Here is a 12,002-nt window from a genome sequence, read left to right as displayed (position 1 = left end):
CTGATTTCTGGCCGCAGCTGTCAAATCCAGCTCTGCTGTCATTGGTGAAGGCTCCCTCTGCTTCCCTGGTGCCTGCCTGCAGCTCCCTAACCTCATCAGGCCCATGCCTTCTCTCTCCCTCTGTCCAGTGCCAGGATATCTTTCCACAGCAGTTCAACTTTTTTACACTCGGGAGAGATTCAAAAGATGTCTCTGTTCTCTTGCTTCATCATATTTTGGCCTTTTAAAAAGATTGTTTATGGAAGAAAGATATTATTAAAACATTGAAACAACTGAAAAAGATACGAAACAGAACTGTAAAAATAACCCTAAATCATACCACTCAGGATAAAGCAAGGTTTAACATATCGATGAAGATTCTTCAGACATCTCTTTCTCTCTGCAGATGTTCTCCCATGATTTATGACAACAGGTTTACTTTCATAAGAGCACGCAGACCAGGGTGATTGGTAATATACATGCTTTACTGTCTGCATGCCAGGAAATCAAGATCTAAAGCCACCTGATAAATGGCTGTGTAAGACTTCCATTCCCACCTGCTATGTGTGTGTGTGTGTGTATGCATGCACGCACACGCACGCATGCGCATGTGTGTAATTATTTATTGAAGGGCATTTGGATTATTTGGAACTCCCGAATGTAGCCATCTAGGAAACTGTGGAGGGTAGGACTGCTGCTTGGTGAATCATTTTGGATTCCTTTTTCTCCAGTAACCCCTTTGTATTCTAAAGTTGCATACCTGCTTCTCTGTCTTTCCACGGAGTGGAGCGTTTAGAAGGGAGAATCAAGATCTTACAGCTTGTCCATGTTCTAATCCCCAAACCCAGACATATGTTACCTTGCATGACAAAAGGGACTTTGCAGATATGATTAAGGTAAGGATCCTGAGATGCTCCAATCTCAAGATATCCCTATTTCATATGCTGGATTATCTTTGTGGGCCCAAGTAATCACAAGGTTGCTTATAAGGCAAAAAGAGAGGCAGGGGACTTAGAGTCAGAGAAGGAGATATGATGACAGAAGCACAGGTCAGAGAGAGAGGAAGAGATTTGGAGATGCACCTTGCTGGCTTTGAAGGTAGAGAAGAGATCATGAACCAGGTAATGCAGACAGCCTCTAGAAGCTGCAAAAGGCAACGAAACAGGTTCTACCCTAGAAACTCTAGAAAAAAACATTCTGCCAACATCTTAATTTTAGAACTCACCATTTCCAAAACTATAAGAGAGAAGTTGGTATTGTTTTAAGTGCTTAGTGTCTGGTAATTTGTTACAGCAGCAATGAGAAACAAATACAGAGCCAGTCTCTAATTTTTCCCTTAATACTCTCCAGAGAGATTCAGTGAAACCATTATCACTGATTCCTGGAACTCTGGCCCAAATATAAAGAACTGGATCATGAGTCTGAAATTCTCCTTTATAAATATTCTCTTGGAGTCCTGTAGATCATTAACCTAAATCACCTTAACTTCGGGAAAATGATCTCTCTGAGACGTTGGTAAGGAGAAAAGAGTGCACCACCTCTCCATTACATCAGGCAAAGTTCCCAGGTGAGCCTATGGCAGACATAACATCCCACCTGTACTCATCTGCAGGGAGTCTTGAGGCCTCAGTTCTGCCTGACTCCTACCTTCCCCATGGACAGCAGGACAACTTACTGTTCAAACCTTGTTTGAACATTACAGCTCTCTTCAAAACCTTGGTACAAATTAAGAACCTTCCAGTGCTGGACTGCACAGATGTCTTTTTTTAATTTTTTTTTTTTTAAACAAGGTAAAGTAAGAGTCAAAGGTTCAAACATTTGAAAGAGTAAAAGGAATTAGCAAGCCTGGGGTGCATGCTGGAGTATATCAACTACAACTGTTTGGTTATATAATCCACTTCTTAAATTTAAGAAGATGAGGCAAAACGATCTCTCCGCCTGTGAGGAAAACTGCAATCCACTGCACAGATGAGGACCACAATGAGCCATTGTATTATATCAGCTTCTGGGTTCTTTGGTTGCAAGCAACTGATACAGATGCTGGCTAACTTATGAAAACAGAGATTTTATTGCAAGGGTATGAACTAGCTCTTGAAATCCATGGGAAGCTGAAGATCGAGGCATGGAAAGGTCAGCAAGCAGGGCAGCTCTGGAGACCTGTGGCAAGAACTAAGACAGACACATTAGGGCACTGCCCTTAAGATGGAAAAGCTAAAAGATTTAAAGTTCTAGGGAAGAGTCATGTGTCCAGGCCTTAGAAAGCTGGGGAGAGGAGATTGACTGACAATTCCCAAAATATAGCTTCCAAGGAGAGAAATTACTAAATAATAATAATAGTAATAATAGCAGCAAACAGTTCGATAATGTTTCATGACAGTCAGATACCACCACAAGCACTTGCCAGATGTCACCTCACTTAGTGCTCAGAAACCACATAAGGCTGCTTGGTTTCATTACTGCCACCACTTTACTAGGGGGAAACCGAGTTACTGGAAAGTGAGGTATCTTGACCAAAGTCAAAGAGCTGGTAAATAGCCACACCAGGACTTCCATGCAGGCCCTGACTATAGAGACTTATACTTCACTGCTATGCCACAAGGTCTCTCTGAGCATCTCCCAAGAGAAATTTGGGGTACTGGTATCAGGATAATGTGGAAGGGCTGTGAGTGGGGAAAAACCACAGTGGGAGCCAAACTATCATTAGCATTTACTGGACATCCATTGACTACATGTCATAATGTAGAACAGAAGGAGCCCTTACCCTTGTACAAGGCTATTAAATTCTATTATAATATTATTATAATATAAAGCAAAATAATGAGATATAAGCTTCACGAGCATAAAATGTTTATGTCTTGTTCAACACTATGTCCTAAACATCTAGAATATGGTCTAAGGTCTGGCACACAGTTTGGTGCACAACAAATATTTGTTGAATTAAAAAAATACAACAAATACATCTGAAATGTATCTAAATATTTTAAAAAACGTTTTCAGGGGTGCCTGGGTGGCTCAAATGGTTAAGCATCTGCCTTTGGCTCAGGTTTTGATCTCCAGGTCCTGGGACTAAGCCCCACATCAGGCTCCTCACTCAACAGCGAGTCTGCTTCTCCTTCTGCCTCTCCCCCTGTTCATGCGCTCTCTATATATTTCTCTGTTTCAAGTGAATAAATAAAAATCTTTTAAAAATTTCAAATATGACAATCATATAGTATATCTGTGAGAGAGAGGCCAAGTCAAGACATGAAAAGACCAGAGAAATCATGGGAAACTTCCCAAGGAGGCTTTGGTCATTGGATGTTAGATTTTGTGATGACCACCAGTATTCACATGGTAGGAAGAACAATATAGCAATATTTACTACTAGTTCATTTGGGAGACTTTTTTTTAGTACTTATAAAAGATTATTACTTTCTTTTGATTCTTATTACTTTTTTTGACTCTTTAAAGTAAGCTGCAAATGATCTGAAAATAAATGTTTGGTCATCTTTTGCATGTGGTTATAGAATCTAAAGACATTCCCAATTGAGCACGTTGAGGGGGCAGGAGGATGATGAAAGGGAAGGAGAGAGAGAACATAAAAGATATATTTTAAGATCTGATTTTTTGGCCATGAAACAGGTTAAAGTACAGAGAGAGAGTTACAATTTTCCCTTTTATAAAACTGGAAATAGAATTGAATATTTCTGATTTTTCAATGAGCTGAAAATCAGACTCTACAGAAAACCTCCTACAGAAATCATTTCCCCTTATTTCTTCCTGGAGTTAGTCAGCGTACATGCCAGAGACATTTAGGCCATCCCAGCTATCCAAGGCCAGCTTCTGTCCCAAGTGGAAGGTGCCCACATTTTACCAACTGTCAAATATTTTTGAAGAAACCTCCCTGGTGGGTGTTCAACCTAGAGAAGGGGATGGGGCTGAAATCACAGTAGAGATGCTTCTCGTGAAGATGCTTCTCTGATTTATGAACAGAAAGCAAGGGATTGAAATAAACAGATGCTTCCTTGGGTGACCATTGTCTTCGAGGGAAAAGTACTGAAACCCAATTCATTTAATCTTTATAGATGACTGAGAAGAGGCATTCCTTAGGATAACCTCTATAATTATGAACTGCACTTACATTTTATAAGTAGCCAATACCCAGACTAATGACTTAAGGCCAAAGGGAGTCCTAGGAACTTCTATGAATGAAAAGCTCAACAAGATATATCCACCACAACCCAGAAAAGGGATCTGAAGCCACCACGGAACACTCTGAGATGTGTACTCCACATAATAAAAAACTGAAGAAATAGAACAATTTCCCCAGGTGGACTATAACCATTGGGATGGGTAACTCCAAAAAAGCAGAAGCTGAGAACACGATAAAAATCTACAAAATCACCAGAGAGCTGATAAAACAGGGGGCTGTTTACTACACAATGACTAAAATAAGGAGGCATTTTTGGCATGAATTAAATAAATACAAAACAAATCTTTCAAGTTTTTCTTTCTACAGCTTTAACTTAAGGGGTCTATTGAGGATAAAGATTGGTCTTATTCTTTGCTAGGTGCTCATTTTCCACTATGCAAGCTAGAAATAATAGGTGTTCATTGAATCCTTCTTAGATAGATAGAAAAATGGTAAATTAATTAAACAACTATAGTGGTCTATTATTTTGAGGTCCAAGAGACTTTAAAACTGTGTGTGTGTGAAACAGAAAGAAAGATTTTATGGATAGAGACTAAGTCACCTGAAGATGATAACAAATAAAAACATATGGTCTCTGATCATGATCTCCATGCCTCCCCAATACAATTCACCTCTTTTATCACCTCTAACATCCGACTTCCAAAATAACTGCTAGCAATGTGATCCACTAAGCCAGGTTTAGTGAACATGGAGTGACCATGGAGTGTCCATGGAAAGAGAACAGTCTTTCCTTACCTGCTCAGCATTTTCGTGACAGAAAATCTGGCTCACAAAACCTAAGGTATTCATTATCTGGTCCTTTCCAGAAAGAGTGTCACCCCATTAGTAATCACTCAACTCTGCCACTGTAGCATGAAAACAGCACAGGCAACGAACAACCAACAGGCACAGCAGTGTGTGATCTGCAGGGCACTGTGTGGAGAGCCCTGGTATAGAGGAAAAAGTCCCAACTCTTTCTCAGGAGTTCAAGGACATGAACAAGGCTCACTGCATGAAGTGATGGGTGTCATTCTGGAAGGAAGAATAGGAGCTGGCAAAGCTGAGGAGCCCAGGGGAGCACATCCTGGCAGGGGCAACTGCACAGACACTGAGGTGACAGGAGACTAGGGCAGTCAGTCATTTAGAGCCGTATGGTGCATCCAGAACATGTGTTGCATGTTGTCAGTGTTCACAGATGGGCTGGAAAGATGAGTTCCATCCTGCCTGGATGTGTCTACACTGTCTACCTCATTCTCTGTGCTTGCCTCAAAGCCTGTCTGGTAGCAGAGGCCCCATGGATGTTCATTTAGGCAGGATGAAAGGCAGGGTGCAGATCAGAAATATATGCATTTTTGTTTTTATAAGCACCAGAACAAGAGAAAGCCAGGAGTGATATGTCACTGAAACAGCAGGACATGGCCACTTAGGACCTGCCACTCTGGGCAATGTCCTCACCCTCTCTCGTCTTCCTGAACCTCAAACAGCAAGGGTGTAGCTTACCTTAGAGCATTATTACAAGTATTAAATATGGTGCGGGTTGAGACAACTGCCTGGTACACAGTCTGGCACCAATTATTGGGAGTCTGTGTTATGGCTGAGCTTGGCAGCATCTCCGTGTTTGATATTCTATCTCATCTGGCAGGGAAAACTGCAACAGGGCTGAAGAGCGTGATGGTGAAAGCGGTGTGCTGAGATTCTGTTCTGGTTTCAGCCGGGATTGTTTGTTCAGTCCTAACAGCTAGCGCGAGTCCTCCTCTGGGACCTTGAGAAATCACCAGCCACACGGTAACCAAAAGGCAGGCAGAAACCTGAGCAGCCATGAGGGAGGCAGAGACAGCCTTTGTGGAGAAAACATTTGTTCCCCTTAAAGAAATGGGATGTTTGAAAAGAAAACATGCAACACCGGAGACGCAGACTCCAGCACATACACACATTTCAGCTACCACTCCCTCCAGACGGGCTCAAAGACCAAGCCAGCTCCATGATATATTTCTTTGCCAGGAACAAAACTCATTACAGAGAATGCTGGTTCTCACACAAAATCAGTTTTGTGTTATATTGTCCTAGAGTGGCTTGCGATTGCCATTTTCCAGAAAGGAGGCAACCCCTCTAATTCCTCAAATACATGATGCACCTAAAAGTCACGAAATCCAAATCAATTTGTAGTGGTGCGGGGAGGGGTTGTTGACTTTGCCTAAAAGAGTGTCTGGAGTTGTTCCAGGCTTTAGAAATGGAGAAGAAAAGGAGTCAAAGGCACCCCCTTGTGTTTTGCATTTCTTCAAGTGGTCTAGACTGGAATAGTAAGAGTGTCTTGGCATGGGAATAATCTAAATTCAAACATAACCCAACGGGCCCCACTCTGCAGGTGGCCTGGAATAAGAGCTCTGAAGAGGAACAATGTAGGCGAAGGCAGAATCCAAAAAGCAGAGTTCAGGAAGCCCAAGTGAAGTCACAGAAGACTCCCTTGGATATTCCTGTCCACCCTCTTGCAAACTTTTTCCTCTGCAAAGTAACTTCTGGAACAACCCACTCATGCTCTGATGACCATCCTGCTCCCTCCTTTTCTTTCCCTCCTTGCTTGCCTTACTGACATCAGTGATATTCGTCCAAATTAACCAGTTTCTTATGTAAAATATAATTCCTGGTTAGGATTGGCTTTAATGGCACCATTGCAATTACTGAGAAATATAACTTTGTATTCATCTAATTTTTCTTTATAAATCTTTTCTTATAAATTTTTGAGTCTGTCACTTAAATTCCCAAAGTGATTATTTACTTTGCATTATTATTTAAACCAAATTTTTCTCATCAATAATAATATATTTTAGGGACTTAATGGATTTAGGAAATGTTTAATATTCTTAAAATATAAACTTTTATGTTCATATGCATGTATATATTTACAAAACTGTTACATGTTTTAAAAAAAATCACAAGTTATATGAGATTCCCATTTTTGTGTACTCACAGGAGATTAAGTTCTACACACCTGTGGTGTTTATTTTTGCCCCTTTTCCTATACAACTTTTTTAGCTATACAGTGGAAATCTATGTGCAATTACATATATGAAAGAAATTCTCACATCACTGAACAAAGACTTCCCAATGCAATGTTCTTGAATACAGCAGTGAGAGGAAAACATAAAAGTGATATGTTTCTACTATTTATAAGTTAAATCTTCTTGGTAATAAATTGGTTATCTGCAAGCCAGAACATCTGCACAAGTTCCTTTCAGAGAATAGTCATGTGTGCAAAGCATGAATGGCTCTCTGGCCCATAGCCTTCATGAGTTTTTCTTCCCCTGTTTGGTCTCATTATATAGATTATTCCCATTTGTGAGACAGGATAGAAACATAATTAGAACATAAGACTCTAGAACCAGACAGGGTTCTAATTCCTGCTGTGCACCTCACCACTGTGTGTCCACAGGTATATCTTGAAACAGTCTGTGGCACAGCTACTTCATTTGTACAACAAAGCGGTAGTTGTAATTACCTCACACTCAGGAAACCCTTTAAGATTCCCATGGTCCACAGCAAGTGTTCACTGATGTTGGATCACACTTACTTCTGCTTCATTTTCTTCTGCTACTGTCTGTTCCATGAAATCCTTCTTCACCACATTTGTAGTGATTGGCTTATCAATAATCTCAATATTATTACAACCTAGAAATACTATTACCCTATGGGCCAACACCTATGGAGCCATTATCCTTGTGTTTTGTGGTGATTTGGAAACCAGCATGATCACCACCACATGAAGCTGCCATCATTTCCCTGATGCAATAACCAAAGACAGACTGTCATAGAATGACATCTACCTTTTGTGAAACTCCAGCATTTATTTGGTGAGATTACTAAGGCAGGTCCCACTCAAATTATAACACCAAAATTTCCTGTTAGATCTACAGGTTATAGTTTTCAATTCCCTCCCTCCTTTTCTGTCTCAAAATCTCTCTCTCTCCCCACCCCACCCCACACATTAAACTGAGATAAATGTGTGAACATTCTTACTTAACCAAGTGAAATAATTAACCCTGCAGTCAGTTCATAAACACAGGCTCTAAGAGCACTTGCAGACTCCTCCCCACACTGCTCAGCATTTTCTAGAATATTCTCTAAACACAAATAGGCTCAATTCATAAATCAGACGTTACACTAGGGGTCATTGCTTCAGTTGGCACATCCTATCTTTTATCTTTTAAAAGCTGATATTCACATACATAATATGGTTTTGTATGTAAAACACAGCTTTCAGCTTCAGCATAAATTTTTTTTTTAAAGATTTTATTTTTAAGTAATCTCTACACCCAAAATGGGGCTTGAATTCATAACATGAAGGTCAAGAGTTTCATGGTCTACCCATTGAGCCAGACAGGCACCACTCAGCATAAAATTAGTAAATGCTCACAAGCATTTCTGTGTTACTTCCTTACCTAAGGATCTTTTTGGTTCTTGGTGATCTCAAGTTTGAAACAATTTCTGCTGTTTAATGTCTCTGTGTATGTGCTCCTTTTCTCCCCTTATTCTGGGTTACCCCTTTTCTCATAGTCTCTGTATTTTTTTTTTAAAGATTTTATTTATTTGATAGAGAGAGAGAGATCACAAGTAGGCAGAGAAGCAGGCAGAGAGAGAGGGGAAGCAGGCTCCCTGCTGAGCAGAAAGCCCAATGTGGGGCTCGATCCCAGGACCCTGAGATCATGACCTGAGCTGAAGGCAGAGGCTTAACCCACTGAGCCATCCAGGTGCCCCTGTATTTTTTTTTTTTTATCACCTGTTCAGCCTTCCACTGTTCAGCCTTCACCTTCCATTTTTTAGTGACATCTTGGTCACATTGCACCATTCTTTTCTAAACAATTGCTGTATAAAGTCATAATTTTATATTATTTCTTAAGCATGTTGAATTAAAATGTATTTCTTAGTAGAACACTTTATCCTTTTAAAAAATCCTTCAATTTAGTTAATTTAGTTTTTTGAATTAAGATACAATTGACATATTAGTTCCAGGTGTAAAACATAATGATTCAATATTTGTATATATTGCAAGATGAGAACCACAGTGAGTGTACTTAATAACTATCACCACAGACAGTCACAACTTCTTTTTTTTTGATGAGAACTTTTAAGATCTTAGTTAACTTAGTTTTTAAAACTAAAATTGAATTTTTACTTACAGGACACCAATACGTATCTTTTTCCCTTAGATTCACTGGCTAAGAATCCCTTAGGATAGCTGAGTGTCCTTTAAAATTTGTATTTATGGGACTGACGCGCTGCCTACTACGCTAAGGAGGCACCTAAAATTTGTATTTAATTAAATAAATAATGCATGATGATACATTTTGGAAATCTTTATCTCATACCTTTAAATGATGTTTTATTATTCTGAAGTATAGTAATAAACCATAATTATTTCCCCATTGATGAATATTTAGTTTTTCCCACTTGTAAATCTGTGAATAAAAGACCTCAGTAACCATAAGTATCTATCCATCCTTTTTCAAATATGACAGTTTCTTTTTAAGGTAGCTTTATTACATAATGTTTCTGGATTAAGGATTTTATGACTTTTCAGTACTGAAGTGAGAAGTGCCTTTCTAAGATGATCCCGCTTACATAAACACTAAAATTTTCTAAATGAAAAAATACCCTAAGATATTTAAAGAAAGGCTTGTTTTCCTATTTAATAAAAGTTTTATCAGAAATGGGTGTTGGATTTTAATAGGTTTTTTCACTCACTATCTAGGAAAATGATCAATTCCTTTTATAATTATAATTATAAATATATTTGTAATACTTTGATGATAATACTTTGTATTAACTGTATCTTATTTGTTGGTGATATATTGGTGGTAGATATTATTTGCAAATATTTTATTTGGGATTTTTGCACAAATATTCATGAAAGAGCTGAATCTTCACTTTTCCTTTTTTGTATCCCCTTGGTCAGATTTTAGTATGCTGACATTCTTCATAAAAATAATTTCCATCTCTCTATGTTTTGGAAAGCTCAAATGAGGTTGGAGTTGTCCATCTCACTGCATTAACCTCTTCAATGGTTTCATTCAGATGCTTTAGGGGAAAGGATTGTATTCTTAAAACATTCTCTATTTCCTCTAGGTAATTTTTATCATTAAATATTTCTACATTTCTACCTTTCATATCCATTTTATCCAAGTTTTTTCTTTTTTTTCTTTTTTTTTTTTGCTTTTATGGTTTTACTTATTTTTTTGAAAGAGAGAGAGAAAGCATGAGTAGGGGGAGGGGTGGGAGAGAAGTAGACTTCCCCTTAAGCAGGGAGCCCGAGGCAGGGCTAGATCCAAGGACCTTGGAATCAAGACCTGAGCTGAAGGCAGACCCTTAATTGACTGAGCCACCCAGGCACCCCTCAGCCAAGTTTTCAAACTTATTTGCATAGAGTTGAATAAAAGAGTTTTCTAAATCTTAACATTATTTCTTCATTTTATTTTTAAATTTTATATGTGTGCCTTCTTTTTTTCCTGACTAGATTTTGGTATGTGTATTAATTTCTGCTTCATCTTTATTTCTAAACTTGATTATTTTGTATTTTTGTCAAATTTCAGAAATGTAATGCTTTATTAATGTATTTACAAATATTTTCTTCACCACTGATGTGTTTTTTAGCTCTACAAGTTTTCCTTTGAGCACTATACCATGTAGGGTTATTTTGTTATTTTAAAGATACTAGGAAATTTTCTTCTTAGTAAAACTCAATGTGGCTTAAGATGGAATTTTTACATTTGTAAGTGGTAAGACTTTTGGTATTTTACTATTTATTTCTGGTTTTATTCTTTTGAGGGAAGAGACTATATTTGAATATTGTATACCACTTCTACTATTTTGGAGTATATGGGTTATCTATGAAAGTCTAATATATGATAGCATTTATAAATATTTCATGGGTACTGATAGATGACATGTGAATGTGTTTGTGTAGATGCACACACTTTTGAAAAAATGAAAGAGATCTTCCATATTAATTATTCAGTTCCTGAGGTATCCTTAATTATTTTGTCTTTCTAATCTGCTGGGAGACTTGTTTTAGAGCCTCTAGATTTCAGTCCGCAACACTAATGTGTTTTATTAAACTCTCCTTGAAGAAGGAGTCCTTCATTTTTACTTTGTATGTGGATCTGAAATAATGTAGCTGACCTCATACCTTACAATGGATCTTATGAAAATGTCTGTATACCTCAGAGTGTAATTATTAGACCGTTGGGTAAGCATATATATTCAGCTCTCTGTAGTAGGTAAACCAAAGTATTTCAATACAATTGTACCAAGTGGCACTATCTCTTGCAGTATGTGAGAATTCCAGTTGTCGAAACTTACCAACTTTTTAAATTTCTGCCTTTTAATTTTCTTTATTCTGCTATGTTAATTGCCTTTCTCTGATGACTAAGGAAGCTGAGCATCTTTTCATATTGGATATCTTATCATATGGATATCTTCTTTTTTGAAGCGCCAGATAGTCATTGTGCCCATTTGTCTATTAGGTTGCTTTTCTTCTGCCTCTTGTTATTTACAGAAATTCTTTATCTGGACTGCGGTTTAATTTTTTTTTTTTTTTAAATCTTGGCACTTGCTTAAGAACGTTTCTGGGTTTTCTTATTTTCTTCTTTTAATAATTTCATTTAAATTAAATTTAATTAATTCATTTATTTTTAAGATGTTATTGTTTTTTGAGAGAGAGAGCACAAGAAGGGAGGGAAGGGCAGAGACGGGGGAAGAAGCAGGCTCTCCGCTGAGCAGGATGCCCAACACAGGGCTCAATCCTGATCTGAGCCTAAAGCTGACACTTAACCAACTGAGCCACCCAGGTGCCCCTAAA

The sequence above is a fragment of the Lutra lutra genome, chromosome 5 (genome assembly GCF_902655055.1).
Source record: "Lutra lutra chromosome 5, mLutLut1.2, whole genome shotgun sequence".
Classification (NCBI taxonomy): Eukaryota; Metazoa; Chordata; class Mammalia; order Carnivora; family Mustelidae; genus Lutra; species Lutra lutra.
The sequence above is the reverse complement of the archived record's forward strand: the minus strand, read 5'-3'. Positions refer to the sequence as shown.